Source organism: Halichoerus grypus, chromosome 6 (assembly GCF_964656455.1).
Source record: "Halichoerus grypus chromosome 6, mHalGry1.hap1.1, whole genome shotgun sequence".
Lineage (NCBI taxonomy): Eukaryota > Metazoa > Chordata > Mammalia > Carnivora > Phocidae > Halichoerus > Halichoerus grypus.
The window spans coordinates 162,778,825-162,798,360 of NC_135717.1; the positions used below are offsets into that span (position 1 = coordinate 162,778,825).

The window sequence follows — 19,536 nt, forward strand, 5'->3', positions numbered from 1 at the left end:
CAGGGCTGGCATCTCCTGGTTAGCCAGGTCCACTCTCTGGTGGAGGAAGCAGCCTCCTTACCAGCAGGGGAGGAGTGGTGGTAAGAGTCTGGGAAGGACACCAACCTTGATTCTGCAGCATAGTCTCTCTGACTTCCCCCTTTGTCCTTTTGGATCTGAACCACATTCAGGGCTGGACTTGCTTTGTTTCTTGGCTCCCCGTCATCTGCTATGTCTCCCTAACCCGGAGTTTGACAGTGCCAAAGTTTGGCATGGACAAAGCTGGGACGACATCAATGAGCACACTCAGTGCATTTGAAAGTGTGGACTCTGCTCACCACAGACAGCCCCTGACCGGAAAACTGAGGCAGGGTGGGCCAGGGTCACCAGCCCTCACACTGGAACTTAGTGTGTAGATCTTCTAGAGGCTATCATCACAGAGCCCAGGACCTCTCAACAGGAACATGATGGCAGCCATGTTGGTTAAACAGAGAGAACCTTACTTTCAAAAGCATGCGAGGAGTAGAAAAAAGCTGGTGCCCCAGATCTACTAATCCTGCTGGTGAGCTTTCCAGCCATCTGTTATGCATTCCAGCAGCCACCATCTAATGATCTGTAAATATTTACTGAGGACCAAAAGGATTGGGGAAAAGAGAGTTTTCTGGTCAATCAGTCATGAGTAAAGGTGAAGTCATGATGTACACAGAGTGTTCTATAGACAGTGAGAGACGGAGCCGTCTGGAGAGCTGAGGATTCAGTCAACAGGAAACACTGCCGGTGGAATCTCCTTAAAGCTTGGAACTTATCCTGCAATTAGCTACAAACTTTTGATGACTCTGTGCACAAGACCACGTGAGACAAATCCTTATAAGCCACAGTATAAGTATGTTCCTAGGAATGTGTTTATCTAGTTTTTTAAATCAGAATGTTTCAAATGTATGCTTTAGCCTTTCAGTATGGGATGGCCCTTTCTCTATTCCCTGACTGCAGCAGGGTACATGGTATTAGGTGATCTCATTAGGAAAATAGGTCCCTAGTTAGGTGGAAAGCTACAAGAACTGCCCTATTTATCTTTGGATTCCAAACAACTCATAGTATATGTTTACTGAATGAACAAAAGGATGAATGAAATGAAGCATTGTTTTCTTTCTAGAACACTTCCACCGGAAATTCCTTCAATGTCTGACTGTATCTTGCCCCACAGACCATCATGCCCACTCTTGCTCTTCTATCTTTCCTCCTCTGTGTTCCAACGTGCAGAATCCACTCGATGTTTTTGGTCTTGAGTTCTACGAGTCTAGTTACTGCTTGTCATGTCACGTAAGCTTATGACTGAAAGGGTTACTCACAAGGGTCTTTGCTGAGTCACAGGGCCCTGGACCTGCAATTTTCCAGACAGTTCTGTAACCATGGTAACTATACAATTACTAATGCCATTAACGATGATACTGTTGTTGTTATTTTAAATTTATTTGAGAGAGAGAAAGAGAGGGATAGCAGGAGCAAGGGGAAGGTCAGAGGGACAAGCTGACTCCCACTGAGCTTCGGTCCCAGGACCCCCTGAGATCATGACCTGAGCCAAAGTAACCGACTGAGCCACCCAGGCACCCCTTTGATGATACCATTTATCCATCCTTTACTCTGTGACTGGCATTGTGCTAAGTGCTTCACATGTATTTTCTCATTTAATTTTCCAACCACTCTCTAAGAAAAGTGTTACCATTATCCCTATTTTCCAGATAAGGAAAATGAAGCTCAGGTTTGGTGACTTGCCCCAGGTCAAAAGCTACTCAGACAATGGATGGAGAGGCTAGTCAAATGATAGAGCAAACACTTGGGTTTGAGTGCAGGTGACTCTAGGCCTCGAGTTCCTAACCATTGGGTGACATCATGTCCTGCAATCACAAGCCTTCACACTCACTGAAAGCCTATCATATCCTGGACATTGTGCACATGGCTTGGTGTCAGTTATTTCCTTTAACCCTCCAAGGAAGCACAATAGGAGGGAGCTGCTGAATTGTGGAGTAGGAAGCAACCAAAGGAGGATGTGGGAGAAATGCAGCAGAATGTCATATACAAGGGGACCCCCAGAGGAAGGTGCAACTAAAAGATCAGGAACTGTCTGGAGCAAGTGCAGATGTGAGGCACGGCATGAGCTGGACTGAACAGTTCGGGACGAGGACTGAGAAGGCTCGAGTGGGCACGTGGAAGTTAGATGGATAGGCTCCAAGGGCCAGGCAGCACCATCAGCCCGGGGCGCACCCCTGGTAGGTTCCGCCCCTTGGGCTCTCTCCTCTCAGGTCTGACTGGATGCCACATACCTTCGCTGTAATTTCTTCACTTACACGAGACCATGCGTGGAAGGGGCATTGGGTTAGAGCAGATCCAACATTGATTTGGGGTCCAGAGACCCTAAGTTTCTTTCCTAGTTCCTTTAGGAACTAATTCACCTCTCTGAACACTGGTTCTTCATTCGTCAATGGACAAAATATGACCTCCTCCATAGCAAGGTTGAGGGATGAAATGGGGTCCTGGGGTCCCATGTAGGAAGCATTTAGCCCAATGTGCACTTAGATAGCATTTAAAAAAAATTTTATTGTTATGTTAATCACCATACATTACATCATTAGTTTTTGATGTAGTGTTCCTTGATAGACAGCATTTAATAAATACTAACTCCTTCTCCATCTGTCCTGCTGAAACTCTCCTTTTTATTCTATCCTTCAGTTGTTTCATGAACTTGATTCTATGATTTCACCTAAGTTGTGAATTCTTTCAGGGCAAGGACTATGTCCTTTATTGTCTTTGTTTCCTTATCCATTCAACCACTCATTCATGCAACATGTACCAGATGTTAAGCACAGTTTACCTACATTTGGTATTATGACTTTGATCACTTGGTAAAAACAATGAATACTACGTGATCAATTTTTTTAAAAGATCCGTTACGATCTAAGTGGAAGGCTATGTCAAATTCAGTTTATACATCAGAAAAAATGTTGCGGGGGAGAAACTGCAGAGTGTGCAACATTGTCAAACATCGCATCAGCACACTGAACAGTTAAAAGGAACCATTCCCAGAAGGTTTTGCATTTCCCTCAGTGATTGAGTACATTGACTTAACCTCCACCCTTGGCATCAATCACCCCTGCCTTTCACACATTTCAGAGGAATAAATAGTTCAATCAGTTTCATAGATCAGCTTTTCAGGCTTATAAATTAAAAAAATATTTTCCAATTAGGAGAGCAGTTTATGGTCACTTACAAAATGTCTTTTAGTAAAAACAGAAAAAAAAAGAACATGCACTTAAAACATGTCGAATTTTTCCATGTAGAGGTGCACATTGTTAGCACTTTAATATAAATCCTTCAAGATTTTTGAAATGTGTGTGGGGGTATATTGCACATGCCTAAAATAGGATTATACTATGTAATATTAGGCTGTCTTTCATCGTTCCAATTTCCACTTTGGATTCCATAAAAGTGGATCCCATCTCTTTTTGTTTATCGAAAAGAAGAGGAAGAAAGAATTTTCATATTAAAGTGAAGTCAAGCACGGAGGTGTTCATGTGACTTGAGTTCTTGGCTAAGGCTGGTATCAGTAAGTATCTGTCCTCAGGCACAGAAAGATAGATGTGTGGACCTGAAAACTGCCTCCACGTGTGGTTCCATTGCAAATACTATTTCCCTCACATCCTAATTCAAACTTTCTCTCCTTCTCTCTCCCCCTTTCCTGGCACTTTCTCCTCTCTTGGCCTGCTACAAGTCCCAAGGACATTAGCAGTGTCACCTCAAAGAGGGGTCAAGTCCGTGGCGATCCTTGCTCCGCAAGTGAGCCTGTGGGCTGCCCTCCAGCTGACAAGCGCTGTGAAGGGCCCAGCGGGGGTGGGTGGTGTACTGTACAGAAGAAGGGGCCAAGCCAAGGACATGGAGTTCTGCCCATAATCAAATCCCACTAAATGGCGAATTCTTCAATACAAAAGTGTTAATAGGATGGTACTTTATAGAGAACTCCAGCTGGTTAAATTTAGAGACTGAAACATTCCAGTCTAATAATACATTCTGGCTCTTGGCCCACCACATCCTTTAGATAGGGGAACTGGAGGGGTTTTCATTCACTTCGGGCTGCCTCTCAGGGCTGACTCGGAGACAGGCCACAAGCTTCTTTGCTCGCGTTGGTCTGGGTAGGACTGGGGCACATAATGAGATGAGCAGCTTCCGGTGTGTCTCTGGCTGTGAAAGCCGCCTCGTGCTTGCTGATGCATTTTCAGAGGTTGATTGTGCAAGAAATACTGCTATTTTTGTAAATGGTTTGGCCTCTTCCATCGTCAACCTGGCATTTCTGCCCAGGGCCCCACCGCATCCATCCATCCCTTCTTTTGTTTGTAAACCACTTGCACAAGAGAGTCCTCAGAAAAGTCCATCCTCCACTGAACCTTGTTGTTCATGCTGACAAGGAATTTCCTCTGGTTATGTTTATCAACACTACTGATAGATATTTTCAGGACATTTCGTAGTGTTTTCCTGGTTGTCCCAAGGCTCAAGTTCCCAGAGCTAGTCCCAGACCTCTCCATTGCTTAGTTGTTACAAGTCAGCAAGCGTTTCAGATGTGCCCTTCAGTGGGCAGAACACCCTGCTGGGTGCCTGGAATGAGGGAAGTAGAAGCCCCAGGCCCAAGGCTTAAAAAGTTGATCACGCCAAGCCCTTCCCACATCCCTCTGGCCTGAATGATTCGCCCTCCTACACTTGGACCTGACTACAGTCCTTACTGATCATCTGCTCCCTGCTAGGCACTGTAGGCTTAGCACATAGCCATCCCATCTCCAAACATCCTTGAGGTATGGGCATCATCAATCCCATTTTATAGATGAGCAAACTGGGCCTCTGAGAGTAGGAAAGCTGACCAAGACCACACAATCAATAAGTGGCAGAGCCAGATTCACACCTGAGTGAACTCACCCCAAGGCCCATGCTCTTTACCATTACGTTATATCTGAGGGTCCCTGTACTCGACCCCAGGGACTTCACAGCCTTATAGGTCAGCTGGCCATTGGGACGGTACATGTTGTATGCCGGGGGGAAGATCACCTGCCCCCTGATAGCTTGGTTCCTTATAAAATCTGGGTGCCTTCATAGGATCGTTGTCCAGTAAGGCTGAGAGAAGAGAAAATGGGGCCCAGCCATCCAGGCTGGAATGTACTGGAAGGTAGAAATTGGTGGTGGGGGGGAATGCACATTTAACTTCCCACATTCCACATGTTTGCATCATCTGACTTTTGCCAACAAAATATTACATTTGTAGTATGTGGGCAGCAGTTTAAAGCAGTGATTACATACCGAAGGCCCAGAGTCCAAAATGCATGGGTCAAATCCAAGTTCTACTGCCTGTGCCGGTTACCTAAACTTGCTGAACCTCAGTGACCCTGTATCTGTAAGAATAATAGCACTCACCTCGCAGGTGGTTGTGGAGATCGAGGCAAGGAATGTAAGACCTCCGTGCGCTCTGGGCGCAAAGAACACACCTAATTGCTTTTATTATTTATTCTTGTTGTTGTTAGTAAGATTTCAAAACAAAAGTTTAATGAATATTGGGATTTCAGAGCAGGGAGGCGTCTGGCCACTCTGCCGGCCACAGAAGCCTCTGGAAGCCAGCTGGGGTTAGGATGAAGAACACAGGGGAAATTAAAACCAAGGTGCCTTTTGTGGCCCCCACATCCCCCAGCTTTTTCCCAGTCTCTTCTCATTTTCTTGAAACCTCAGCCACCTGGGTGACAGGACAGTGAGGGAGGCAGAGGTGGGAAAGAGGGACAGGCTGCAGGACCCTAAGTTGAAAGGAGGCATTTTAAGGGGAAATGCGCTGTGCAGGTTGAGTCTGCAAAGCCAAGTGTCTTCTTATCAACTCCGTGAAAGCTTCCAGGTCAGCTCGTCAGTGGAATCACTGGTGCTCCATTCAAGGCAGGGGGGGCGGGGGGAGGGGGACTTTCCTGATGCTGACATGAGCTCCCCGGACCACAGTAGCTTCAGGAGAGCTGGAAATGGACAGTGGCCAGTCATTCACCCACATGGCCAGGCCATCAGCCCTTTTCCAGCGGTGCTCCCTCTTGACCAGGGAACCTCAGAGAGGAAAATCTAATCAGATCGCTGCATTTCAAAATTTGCTCCACAGCGATACAAATAAACTCCAAATGTCCACATATTTGATCAATTTACCTTTATCCTTTAATCGAATAAGCCTCGGCCCTGCAATCAGAAAGAAAAATATTTTGCTAAGAGCTTCATTTCTTCAGTGATTCATCTAGCAGTGGTCTCAAAGCTGACATGATGGGAATGAGGTATTTAATGCTGAAATAATTTTTATGACCACATCACAAGAGGCTGGAATGGCTTTTAAGGTACATCATATTTTAATCACAAGCACACAAAAAGCATACATTGCTTAAACACTTCGGGGAAGCTTGGAGCTGAATGCCAGAATTCTAATACCATTATCAAGAAAGGAAAGGCTGCATTTCTTTTTTTTTTTCCAGTTCATAACTCCTTCTGTGTTATTGGTTAGTCTGAGGGACTTGGAAGAAAAGTGTTTTAGAAAGAAAGTTTCAAAAAGTACATCCAAAAAGAAGTTTCAAATCAGCAGACGCCCAAGCAGCTAAAATGGGAACCTCTTATCTTGTGTGACTCATTAGCTAGAGGGAAGGTCTCCTTCAAAAAATTAGAAAGATTCCCAGAAGTCAAGGTCATCTGCAGCATCCAGGGATGGTGCACATGGCCAGATGCCCGTGCTGGCCTGAAGATCCCAGAAGTCAAGGTCATCTGCAGCATCCAGGGATGGTGCACTTGGCCAGATGCCCCTGCTGGCCTGAAGATCCTAGAAGTCAAGGTCATCTGCAGCATCCAGGGATGGTGCACATGGCCAGTGCCCCCACTGGCCTGCTCTGGCTCAGGCCAACTGAGGGTGTGAAATAAAACCATCACTGTGATCGTACTGCTAGGGATCCGGTCACCTGCTCCCCAGCCAGTTGCCACTTAGGTCCAGGGAAACAGGAGGGAAAGGGCAGAGATAAGTAGGTCAGGGGACAAGGAGAAGGTTTCGAGAGGAAGAGGAGGGGCTCTAAGAGCTTTTTAAGGAGGCAGGATTCTGTGGTGGGAAATATAAGCTTTGGAATCAGGCAAACTCGAGTTCAGCTCCAGGATCTGCCATTTCTCAATGGTGTGCCTTAACCTGTTGAGCTTCATCTTCTCAATCGTAAAACCAGGGAAAATAGCTGGTGTATTGGATTTCTGTGAGAATTAATGAGAGGATTTATATAAAGATTTTAGAACAGTGCCTCAAATATAATGGGTATACAATAAATATTAGTTTTCATATTTCCTCTTGTCCTCCAACCTCTTCAAAGGTGAGAAAACAGAATTAAATAGAGTGTGTCACTCAATTCAAATCTTGTCCCTCAACTCCAAAACCCCTCCATGGGTCACTATTATCTACAGAATAAAGCCCTGGCTTCCTGGCAAAGCATCCCAGTTTGGCACAATCTGGCCCCAGGCTGGCATAAATTAGCCACACATCTGGGCACATGACACCCTATCACCGCAAGACCACTCCACCCCCCACTTCTCCACGTTTACTTGTCTTGTTCTCAGCTTGGGATGCCTGTCTCTCCTATTTACTCATGGAAATCCTACAATTCCTTCCTCCTTCTCTTCTCATTTACTGGGCGACCACAGTGTGCCACACACTCTACTGGGAGGCAGAAACACAAAGAGAAAGATGACCAGTAGAGTCATGAGTGGGGTAGAGGTGGAGGAGACAGGTTTTTCAACAAAAGCTTTATAGAAGCAAAGGAGCAGTGGATTCTGCTGGAAGAGACCGGAATGAAGGATCGCTACACAAAGGAGGTAGCAGTTGAGCTGGGCTATGAAGGTTATGTAGGAGTGTTTCAGAGGGGAGATGGGAGAGGGGTGGTGGGAGCAAAGGCAACAAAGGACACTATTTTAAGGGAATGGAAATCTTAAACCACACTCTGTAGCTAGAGGAAAATAGAGTAGGGAAGGGAAGGGCTAGAGCTGGGACGGGTGGGGTATGCAATTCCAAGGCACAGGACATGGCACAGATCTCAGCCCACCAATTCACAGCTGGGCATCTTGCGCAATTCTTTTACCTTTTTAAAGCTTCAGTTTGTTCTTCTGTAAAGTGGGAGTGAAACTAGCGCCTAGCCAGAAGGATGTGTGAGGATAAAATAAGATGATCCCTGTAATGTTCTTGCAAAGACTCTGGCAACATAGGAAGTGCTCAGCAAACATTAGTGATTCTCATTATTTTTTTAAAAGTCTAACTAAAATGCCAGCTCCTCTTCAGCCTTTCCCGACCCTCTGAGTCAACTCTTACTCCTCTGTCCTCTATGCTTTCATGGCATTTTTATAAACCTCTGTCTAGCATTTATTTCACAGGCTTTTGTCTGACACTGTATTTGTTTTTCTGCTTCTGTCTCTAACAGATGAAACGCTGTGTCTTGTTCATCTGTGACATCCCTTTTGGTAGGAAGCACAGTACTCTGGACATGGTGATTAATCACTGAGTGATTGTTGACTAGACAAATGAAACCTCTCATCAACAACTTAAAATGAATAACTTTAAGAAATATTAAAGCCAAGAGCCATCCTCTGATCCAGTGTTTTCCAAACTTTTTATAATTCCCAGCAAGAAAAGAATTTACATCAAGACCTAGTGTGTGTCTACATGTCTATTTATAGTTGCAAGAACAAAATTTTCATTAAATAATAATTATCTTTACTACTGCAGTGTGTCACAATATGTTCTAATCTATCCTTTTTTAATCAACTTTTTTCACTTAGAAGTTTTAAATTTACAAAATTATCGTAAAGATATTACAGAAACTTTCCATATACCTCGCACCCAGTTTCCTCTATCATTAACACCTTATATCAGTAGGGTACATTTTTCACAACTAATGAACCAATATTAATACATTCTTAATTAAAGTCCATACTTTATTCAGATTCCTTTCGTTTTTATCTAATGTTTTTATTTTCTGAGCCAGGACCCCATCTAGGACACCACATTATGTTTAGTGGACATGTCTCCTTAGGTTCCTCTGGGCTGTGATGGTTTCTCAGACTTTCCTTGTTTCTGATGACCTTCATGGTTTTGAAGAGTATTAGTCAGATATTCATAGAATGTCCCTCAATCAGGATTTGTCTGATATTTTTCTCATCATTTGATTGGGGCTCTAGGTTTTCGGCAAGAAAGACCACAGAGACAACGTACTATTTTCATCACATCTTATCAAGGGTATGTGCTATCAATATGACTTATTAACATTGAACTTAACCTTTATCCCCTGGCTTGTCTGCTTTCTCCACAGTAAAGTTAGTATTTTCTTTCCCTTTTCCATACTCTATCCTTTGGAGGAAAGCCGCTATGTGCAGCCCACACTTATGGAGTGGGAAGTTATGCTCTATCACTTCGAGGATGGAGTATCTACATAAATTATTTAGAATTTTTCTGCATAGGAGATTTGTCTACTTTCCTCCACTTATTTATTCAATCATTTATTTCTATCAGTATTGACTCATGGAATTTTTTAATACTTTGGGTTATAATGCAATCCTACTTTTACTTCCTTAATTATTTTGCGGCTCCAAACAACTGTGGGTGAACTTTAATTCTCCTGTAAACCTTTGACATACCTTTATTATTTATAATTGTGGGCTTTGTTTGTCTTTGAGCACTTTCTTATTCTCTGGCACTACAAGATGTTCCATGATCGTCTTACACATTTCTTTCCACAGTCTTAGAATAAACCTTTTCTCCAGGGAGCCTTGATTCCTTTTATTGAAAAATGGTATTAGAAACTAAGATCTGGTCATGAGGTGTGCTCATTGTCATCAGATTGTCACTGTTTCTAGACTCAGCTGATAGAACAAGGAAATACGTGTGTATATACTAACCAGTGTGTAGATATATATCTGTAGATATTTCTATATGTAACCACCTGTACCTATACAAAGCTAAAGATGAGTTCTTACTGACATATCCAACTCTCATCCAGTACTACATGGATGGATCTAAGCCCTCACTTATCTGTAATCTCCTACTCCAACAGTGAGAAACCTGGTTCCTGGCATCTGTCATCCACTTACTTAATTGTCCACTTCCAGGATATGTGTATGGTGGTTTCAGTATTATTAACTGTACAAGTATGGGACTCAACTTTATCAACTAGAGTAGAGTTCTTATGTGCTGTTTCCTTTGCCTTTAATCTTACAGGCCCACTCATTTCCAGTTACTTAGCTCTGTACCTTTCCCCTACCCTCTTCAGTGAGGCTTTTCATACATTTCTTACCTAGGCCTGCCACAGAGTTTTTGTCTGGAGGCTTCCATCACCGCCATCTTACTTCTGGTCCTAAAAATCATTCTTTTTTTTTTTTTTTACTACCTTGTTTGCAAAGGCCATCTCCTAATAGCTTTCTGAGAAGCAGAAGATAGGAAGCTACATTTTGATACAATTTCTTTATTCTAGGCTTACACTTATTTCACAGCTTGGTAGGCAGAATAATAATCCCCCCCCAAATGTCCACACCCTAATCTCCAGAATCTGTGAATATGTTATATAACACAACAAGAGGGAATTTACAGATGTCATGAAGATTATGAATCTCGAGATGGGGAAAATATTTTAGACTATCTAGATGGGTGTCATATAACCACATGAGTCCATAAAATCAGGGACTTTTCTCTAGCTGAAAGGAAGGGAGATGAGGCAGAGGAGACCATTAGAGAGATCTGAAGTGAGAAGGACTTGGTGAAGCAATGCTGGCTCTGAAGACCAAGCAAGGAAGCCATGAACCAAGGAATGCTGGCAGCCTCTTGAAGCTGACAAAGGCCTCTCTGGTCAACAGCCAGTGAATAAGTGGGGATCTCTGTCCTAAAACTGACAGGAACTTAATTCTGTCAACAATCTGAATGAGACTGGAAGAGAGTTCTCAATCTAGAGCTTTCAGAAAGGAACACAACCCGGTGAACACAGGGATTTCAGCCTTGCAAGACCCAAGCCTGAATTACCAGTCAATACTGCCATACATCTGATCTCCAAAACTGTGAGGTAATAAATTTGTATTGTTCTAAGCTGCTAAGTTTGTGATGATTTGTTATGGCAGCAATAGAGGACTAATATGTCTTGTTTAGATAGAAAACATGTAGATTGGAAATATTTTTCCCTTCAAACTTGAGAGGTATTATTGCCCTAGTACCTTCCAGCATCTAGTGTTGCTATTAAGAATTTCAATGCCATTCTCTTTTCTGTTCTTTTTTAATGTGATCTGCTTTTCCTTTAGGATTTTCTCTTATCTCATAATGATCTGAAATTTCATAATGATGTGTCTTTGTGTGAGCCTTTAATTCACTTATTGGGATGGGCCCTTGGTAAAACTCTGTAGTCTAGACACTCATTGTGCCAACTTCTGTTGCATGGATATCACCCCAAAATTTAGTTATTGATAATGAATTGCTCTGGGTTCTGCTGGGCAGTTCTAATGATCTGGTCAGGCTCAGCTGATATAGGCTGGACTCGGCTGTGCCTCATATTACCTCTCATCCTCCCTCAGTGTAGCCAGTCTTGCTCATATGGTTAGCAGAGGTTAGCAGTGATCCCAAGAGCAAGCATGGAAATACAGAGCTTCTCAAGGCCTAGGCTCAGAACCTCTGCCACATTCTATTGGATAAAGCAAGTCAGACCCAGCTTAGACTCAGGGGGTAGAGAAATAGATTCCACCTTTCAATAGGAGTGTTATGATTATTTCTGCATGTCCATAAGATCTTTTTCTATGCTATTTCCTTAATAATTTCCTTTCTCTTCTTCTCCTCTGTTGTATCTTTTTGGACCTCCTTTTAGTAGACCATTGAAACTCCAGGTCTGATAGAATGAGTTCCTTATCTTTTCTCTCCTATTTTTCTATCTTTTTGACTTTTCATATATTCTAGAAGATATCCCCAACTTTAATTTCCAACCCTTCTACTATTTTTTCATTCCAACTATCATAATTTTAATTTCCAAGAGCCCTTTCTATCTTATTTTTCTACGTATTATTTTTTTTATACTAACTTGTCCTTTTGTCATGGATGCAAAAACTTCTTGTATTTCTCTGAATGTTTTAGTATAGCGTTGTTTTATTTTAAAATTTCTTTCTGCTCCCTGAAAATGAGATTTTTCTACCAAGTTCCTCTTGATTTTTTCTTGCGTTTCTGCATTTCATATTAAAGGACTTTCTTAAAGGTCTGGATATCCTTATTTGCCTGTTCTTATTTAAGAATGAATGAAGAATAGGGGCACCTGGGTGGCTCAGTCAGTTAAGTGTCTGCCTTCGTCTCAGGTCATGATCCCAGGGTCCTGGTATCAAGTTCCGCATTGGGGTCCCTGCTCAGCTGGAAGTCTGTTTTTCCCTCTCCCTCTAGCTCTCACCCTGCTCATGCTCTCTCTCTCTCTCATTGCTCTCTCTCTCTCAAATAAATAAATACAATCTTTTTTTAAAAAAAGAATGAAGAATATAATACTGATTGGAAGCACTACATGCATGAACAGGATTTGCGTTCCTGTAGGCTTTATAATATTTAGAGCCAATTTGTGCATTTGAGAGGACTCCCCAAACGTAAGTTTTTGTAGGTCATTTTTCTTGTATAGGTTGGTTTTTCCAAACTCCTTCCTGCCTCAGGGCCATTGCACATGCTTTTCTTTAATTGAAATATCCTCTTCTTCCCTCTGAAAAGTCTATTCAGTGCTTACATATAGTTCAAATCTAAGTCAAAGTGTCACTTCATCAGGGAAGCCTTTTCTAATCCTCTAGACTTGTACTTCTTATTACCAGTATTTATCCCAAATATAATTTAAAATATTATTTTATGTAAATATCTAGTTAATTCCTTCCCAACTAGGCTACAAGCTTCATGGGTACAAAGCCCTTATCTTTGTTGTTAACTGTAGTGCCTCAAGCATCTGGCATAGTACCTGGCACGTAATAGCTAGCCAGTAAATATGTGTTGAATAAACAAATGAACACATAAATGAAATGATTTTCCCAACTTACATATTTCTTTTAGTGGCATAACTGAAAAAAAAAAAAAAGTCCCGTTGCACCTTCTTACATGATTTTTCTCATTTCTCCTGCAGTCCCTCATGAAGCCTCACAAGGACTCTTAGAAGAACTGTTCTCTTCCAAGTAACAACAACCACAGTAAATCCTTGCAGGCCAAAAGGCTGCAGACATTCTGTAAACAGCCCCAGCTCACATGGGCTGCTTTATTTTAGGGAGGAGCCCGGGTTTGGCATGTCCCCAAGACAGAAACCCTTTAAAAACTATTTAAGCCAGATGAGGGGGCCTATGGCATCTGCTTGGAGAAACTATCTCCTTATCTCCAATATTCACACCAGGGCCCTGGCATTGCAGGGACCACATCAAGTGCCTGAGGGTCTCAGGAGTAACAGAAAATGAAAAACTCCCTGTTGACAGATTTTGCTTTACCTGGTGCCAATACAACTTTTCTTACATGCTAGAAATACAATAAAAATAAGTTTAAGATAAGTTCTTTAATTACTATGGTAGGTTCAAGAAGTATGTAAGCTTTATGGTCTGTCTGTTTCAAAGGCTACACCTTCCCTATGACTAGAAGCCCATCAAAACCAGCAATCTGAAGAGCGAGAATCTGCCTACCCACCCACTTTCCCAACCAATCTTGGAAAAAACAAACAAAAACCACATTTTATCCAATCAAGACAAGGTACTCTGAAAATCTGACATTAAAATAAGGCAAAACTAAGAATAGTTCACTCTGTGAGATTGCTCCAGAACCTTCTTTTAAAATAATGGCTATGAGAACCGAATGGGACTTGTGTCAAGCTTTCATTTTAACCTTGAGGAAACCAAGTTTCAGCAAAAGTAGGCAACTTCCCCAAGGTCCCAGAGCTAGTGAGTTTTAGAGCCAAGAGTCAAATCTAGGCCCTTGAGAAATTGCACTAACGTATATTTAGGACAAATATTAGTTAAGGAATTCCATTTCTACTTAGAATGATGAAAACCCCAAGAGAACATTGATCCCACCATGAAGGGGAAGAAAATGCTGGATGACTTATAAAATCATCACTTTTCTTGAGACTATCAGAGAGCTGAGATTGCAAAGTTACATAGTAAACTGCATTCCAACAAGGGGCAAAGACTCTTTAGACTCACAAGGAGGGGGCAAACCATTCTGAGGAGACACAGGACGCACGACCGCCTCACCTTTGGTGGAACATGGGAGAAAGTGGCAGCCGCTGTTCAAGTGGGTGGGACTTAATCAGCTAAGATGTTAACGACTTCTTAAAGGCCAGTGTGGGCTAGCATGTGAGTGAGTTTGGGAAAGCAAGGAGCCCAGACACAGAGGGAGATGGTGCTTGCTCTCAAGCTTTACTCCACTGTGTGCTCAAGAGAAACACGAGTGACAGGCCGGAGGCTGGAGAGCCCAGAAGTGGCAGGAGGGGACAGACACGAAGCCCTGCTGCTTTCCCAGATCCTTCTCCTCAAAAAGCAAAGCCTTAAGCTGCCAAGGGAAGAGCAGCAAACCTCTTGTCCACAAGGCCCAGACATAAATCCACTGTTCTGGGACAGAGATGGAAGCAAAACCCTCTGCCCTTGGGGGAAGAACCGGAAGCTCCCTCAGCTCCAGGATGGTGAACTGGCACCAAGCAGAAATCGGCTACAACTAGAGGAGAGTGTATTTGACTCTTTGGGCTGCGGTAACAAAGTGCCATAATCTGGGTGGCTTCAGCAATAGAAATGTATTCTCTCACAGTTCTGGAAGCCAGAAGTCTGAAATCGAGGTGCCTGCAGGTTTGCTTCTTTCTGGAGGCTGGGAGGGAGAATCTGGCTCATGCCTCTCTCTCAGCTTCTGGTGGTTGCCAGAAATCCTTGGAGTTCCTTGGCTTTTAGATACATCCTTCCAGTCTCTGCTTCCTCATTCACAAGGCTCTCTTCCCTCTGCGTATCTCTCTCTCCTTTCTCTTATAAAGACACTAGTCATTGGCTTTAGGACCCACCCAAACCCAGTGTAGCCCCATCTGAACTGATTACATCTGCAAAGATTCTACATCCCAATAAGGTCCCATCTGGAGGTTCCAGGTGGACATAAATTGTGGGGGATACTGTTCGACCCAGTAAAGAGGATAGGAAATTCTTCCTGCCCAAGATCAACCACAGACCCAAGGCAGAGTTTAGCTGCCATAGAATGGAGGGACAGCGATGCTGAAAGGCCCCTCTCCCGAGGTCCAGGCATGTGAGGACTGAAAACGGTGAAGCCTGGGCCAGGGCGTCAGAGAAACCCAGGCCTCTACTAGAAGCCTACACAGGAGAAGGAGCAGCACTGGGAGAGCCCAGGGTGTTATGGACTGAAGGTTTGTGTCTCCCCAAAATTCCTATGTCAAAGCCCTAAACCTGAGTGTGGCTATATTTGGAGCTGGGACCTTTAAAGAAGTAATTAAGGTTAAGTGAGGTCATAAGGGTGGGTCCCTGATCTGATAGGACTGGTTGGTGAACTTATAAGAAGAGACATCAGAGCATTCTTGCTCTCTCTTTCTCTCTCCCCCCACTCCTTTCCAGTACATTCACCAAGGAAAGGCCAAGTAAACACACAGAGAATAGGTTGCCATCTGCAAGCCAAGGAAGCAGTCTCACCAGACGCCTACCCTGCCAGCACCTTGACCTTGAACTTCCATTTGCCAGAACAGTGAGAAAATCAGTGTCTGATATTTAAGCCCCCCTGTCTATGGTACTTTGTTATGGCAGCCAGAGCAGACCGACACCAAGCCCCTCTGGACACGGGGGTGCAGACCTGCTGGGAATCAGGGTAGAGCAGGGACCAGAGGAAACGCTCCACACCAGGCCCCTGGTCAGCCGCAGGCAGCAGCATCACAGGGCAAATCTGAGCCTGTGGCAGGGAGAGTAACCACAGCAACAAGAAAACCCAAACCCACTTTAACTCCCTGGTAGGTTGACCCAATGCTTCCCCAAGAGAGGAAGAGGTGTGTCCGTGCCCAGGAATAAATACTCACTCCTAGCTTAGTGCTGCCTGATGACCACCCACTAAAGAAGAAACAGAGTGACTTTCTTGGCAGAGGGGAGGGAGAGGATGGAGTGCAGGAAAGAAGGAACTTCGGGCAGCTACCTCTGCCCTTCTGGGACTCTCTACTTCATTTTGGGAGAATTTTGCTTTTTCACGGCAGGGCCAGCTTTGATGGCTCCCTACTTAGTTGTCCCTTGAACACACTTTACAAATCAAATGAAAACCAGGAATTACTGGACCAAGGGCGACTGGGAAGAAGAGAACTAAATACATTTATGTTTGTCCTTTCTCTTGCATTTTTGATATATCTCCAGTTTGCCCAAATCTCTTTAGACTCACAGCTTTAGACGTCCAGCTTAACGTGAACCATTCAACACAGCCCTGCACGAATTATGAGTGATTTATGGAGATCATGGTAAGACTCTCAAGTGCAGGCACTGCCGGGATAGCCTAACGTCATGTGAAAGTTTTCCAAGGAATCCCGATTGCAAAGGATCCGTTAGCCCAATGAGGCTTTCTGCCTCATCTCCTTTTCCTGGTGATTTTCCTAGAACAGGCTGGAGCTCTGCACAGAAGTGGAGCTCCTGCTGTTCTCAGCAGAGCGGTGAGCACGAGCCTCCTGCTTGCTCCTCTTCCTCCACTTAGTCACAAGGAGGCGCAGGTTCCAGCGGTAGATCCTGAGCTCCTTTTGGATGGTGAACATATATGGACTAGAAGGGCCTGGACCTGCTTGGTTCCAAGTGATCCAAGTCTCTAACTGTTCTAGCTCTTCAGAGGTAATAGGACAGCACAGACTCTAGAGCCACACTGCACCGGGTTCAAATCCCGGCCCTGCCACCTACGAGCTTTGAGACTCTGGATAGATTACTTAAACTCTCTATAGATGAATCTAATGGATTAAAATAGGTAGATAGATATAGATATACCTCACCTAGACCAGTGTCTGGCACACAGTATGTCCTATAAATGTCTATTAACTACCATTCCCACCTACACTTAAAACCTCTCCTTTCCTTATTATGCAGCCATCAAAAGGAATGAAATCTTGCCATTTGCAATGACGTGGATGGAACTGGAGGGTATTATGCTGAGCGAAATAAGTCAATCAGAGAAAGACAAGTATCATATGATCTCACTGATATGAGGAATTCTTAATCTCAGGAAACAAACTGAGGGATGCTGGAGTGGTGGGGGGTGGGAGGGATGAGGTGGCTGGGTGATAGACATTGGGGAGGGTATGTGTTATGGTGAGTGCTGTGAATTGTGTAAGACTGTTGAATCACAGACCTGTACCTCTGAAACAAATAATGCAATATATGTTAAGAAAAAAAAAAAAAAGAAGAAGATAGCAGGAGGGGAAGAATGAAGGGGGGAAATCAGAGGGGGAGACGAACCATGAGAGACGATGGACTCTGAAAAACAAACTGAGGGTTCTAGAGGGGAGGGGGGTGGGGGGATGGATTAGCCTGGTGGTGGGTATTAAAGAGGGCACGTATTGAATGGAGCACTGAGTTTTATACGCACACAATGAATCATAGAACACTACATCAAAGACTAATGATGTAATGTATGGTGATTAACATAACAATAAAAATTAGGGGAAAAAAACCCCCAAAAAACCTCTCCTTTCCTAAGTTCTGCTTCTTTACACCATAGAACCCTGAATCAGCCTTCAAGACCCGCTCTGCAAAGTGCCCGGAAACTCAGGAGCAGTGTTCATTCGTCTTTTCTCTGTGCCCCGCAAGGTGCCCCTAGAAAGCCCTGCTGTCTTAAGCCGTCTGCCTCTTCCTCTAAACTGGGAGCTTCTGAAGGACAATGACTTTGCCTTGATCGATTAACAGACCCAGTGCCTCAGTGGCACAGAGAGTGCTCACCAATGTGCTTGGCATAGATGAAGGAACAATGTCCATCACTTACACAGGGTGGGGAAGTGGGGAACTAACATTCATCAGATGCCTAAGAAGTGCCAGGTATTTAGCTCATTTCACTTATTCTGAAACTTGTAATAATCATGTAAATGATGTACTTATTAGAGGTTCACTTATTAGCTGGTCTTTATGAGTAGATAAAATATAAATGGTTTCTTACGCCGTATAACAAAATAGTGTGTAGGTGGTTCAGAGTCTGACTCTGGAGGCAGACTGTCTTGGCTCAGAGCCAAGCTCTATTCTGATTATGTCACTTAGAGAAAGTCACCTAACCTCTCTGTGTCTCCATAGGGATGATAATAGGTCAGTAAGGATTATATTATTTGTATAGTTAATACATATAAAGTACTAGTAACAATGACCATGACATGGTGAGTGCTCCATAAATGTTAGCCATGCTCTTCTATAGTGTTTGAAATTTTTAATGAAGTAATCCATGTACTGCAATTAAATTTTAATAAAGAAGATGTATAGCTTACTAAATTTCATGGGCCAGAAATTTCGTAGGCCAGAGAAGAGAAAGAAGACACAGAATAATCTAATGGTGGGTAGAACATTGACCTTGGAATAAGAAAACCAGGTTTCCAGGCCCCATCTTGCCACCTATTTCTAGAATTCTCAACCCAGTCTTTCATGGATTGTGCAGGTGACCATAGCTCATATGTGTGGGAAGACAGAACTGCAGAGGATATTGGTACATTGCAAACAGTGTATGTTATTAAACTACATGAGCGAGAGGAAATCGGAAAATCCCATTGCTCCATGTTTCAAAATATGGATTTTGAATATCTTTAGAGAAGTACAACTTCAAATTTCATTCCAAAGCATGCCTGACAAGTGAACTGCTCTTCATTATAACAAAGCAAAACACTGTCCCTAAATTCATGAACAAGACATATTTTTTCTATTATACTTTAATAGTTTGTAGAATGTTTCCACTGAAAATTTGATCCCCTTTTCCATCTGTATCAGTTATCTATCATCACAATAATGCTGTGTAACACTTTTCTCCAAAACACAGTGGTTTTATTATTGCTTGTGAGTCCGTGCATCAGCTGGGTGGTTCTTCTGGTCTTGGCTGGAACCACTCATGCGTTTATAGTCAGCTGTGGATCAGTTCTGCTGATCTTGGCAGGGCTCTCTCACGTTTGGAGGTTGACTGGCTGGTCTGTGATGGACTTGGCCAGGATGAATGGGCTCTCCTCCATGTGTTTCTCAATTTTCTCCACCAGGCGAACCCAGACTTGTTCACATGCCAGTGGATGGTTCAAGAGAGTGAGCAAAAGTGTTTGAGCCCTCCTGAGACCTGGGCTTAGAAGTGGAACTGTTACCCCCACATATTCTATTGGCCAAAGCAAATCTGGGCATTCCAGATACAAGGCTCTGCCTCCTCATGGGAGGGGCTGCAAAGTCGCCTTGCAAAAAAAGGGGCGTGGCTGGAGGAAGGATAGAGAAGCAGGGCCATCTCTGCAATCAGTCTACCATAGGCTCCATGCTACTTGTTCAGTTTTACAACTTCCTTCC

At 43.5% G+C, this 19,536-nt stretch overlaps 1 long non-coding RNA gene across 1 annotated transcript in view; it reads right to left on the reverse strand.

The window, feature by feature from the left end:
- Positions 1–5,746: 5,746 nt before the first annotated feature.
- LOC144382168 (uncharacterized) overlaps positions 5,747–19,536 on the reverse strand; it is a 30,188-nt gene continuing 16,398 nt past the window's right edge. Inside the window, exons 3-4 of the long non-coding RNA XR_013448608.1 lie at positions 6,190–6,219; positions 5,747–6,093 (exon numbers count right to left, since the gene is read on the reverse strand). This is a non-coding gene — a long non-coding RNA (uncharacterized LOC144382168). The remainder of the gene's footprint in view (positions 6,094–6,189; positions 6,220–19,536) is intronic.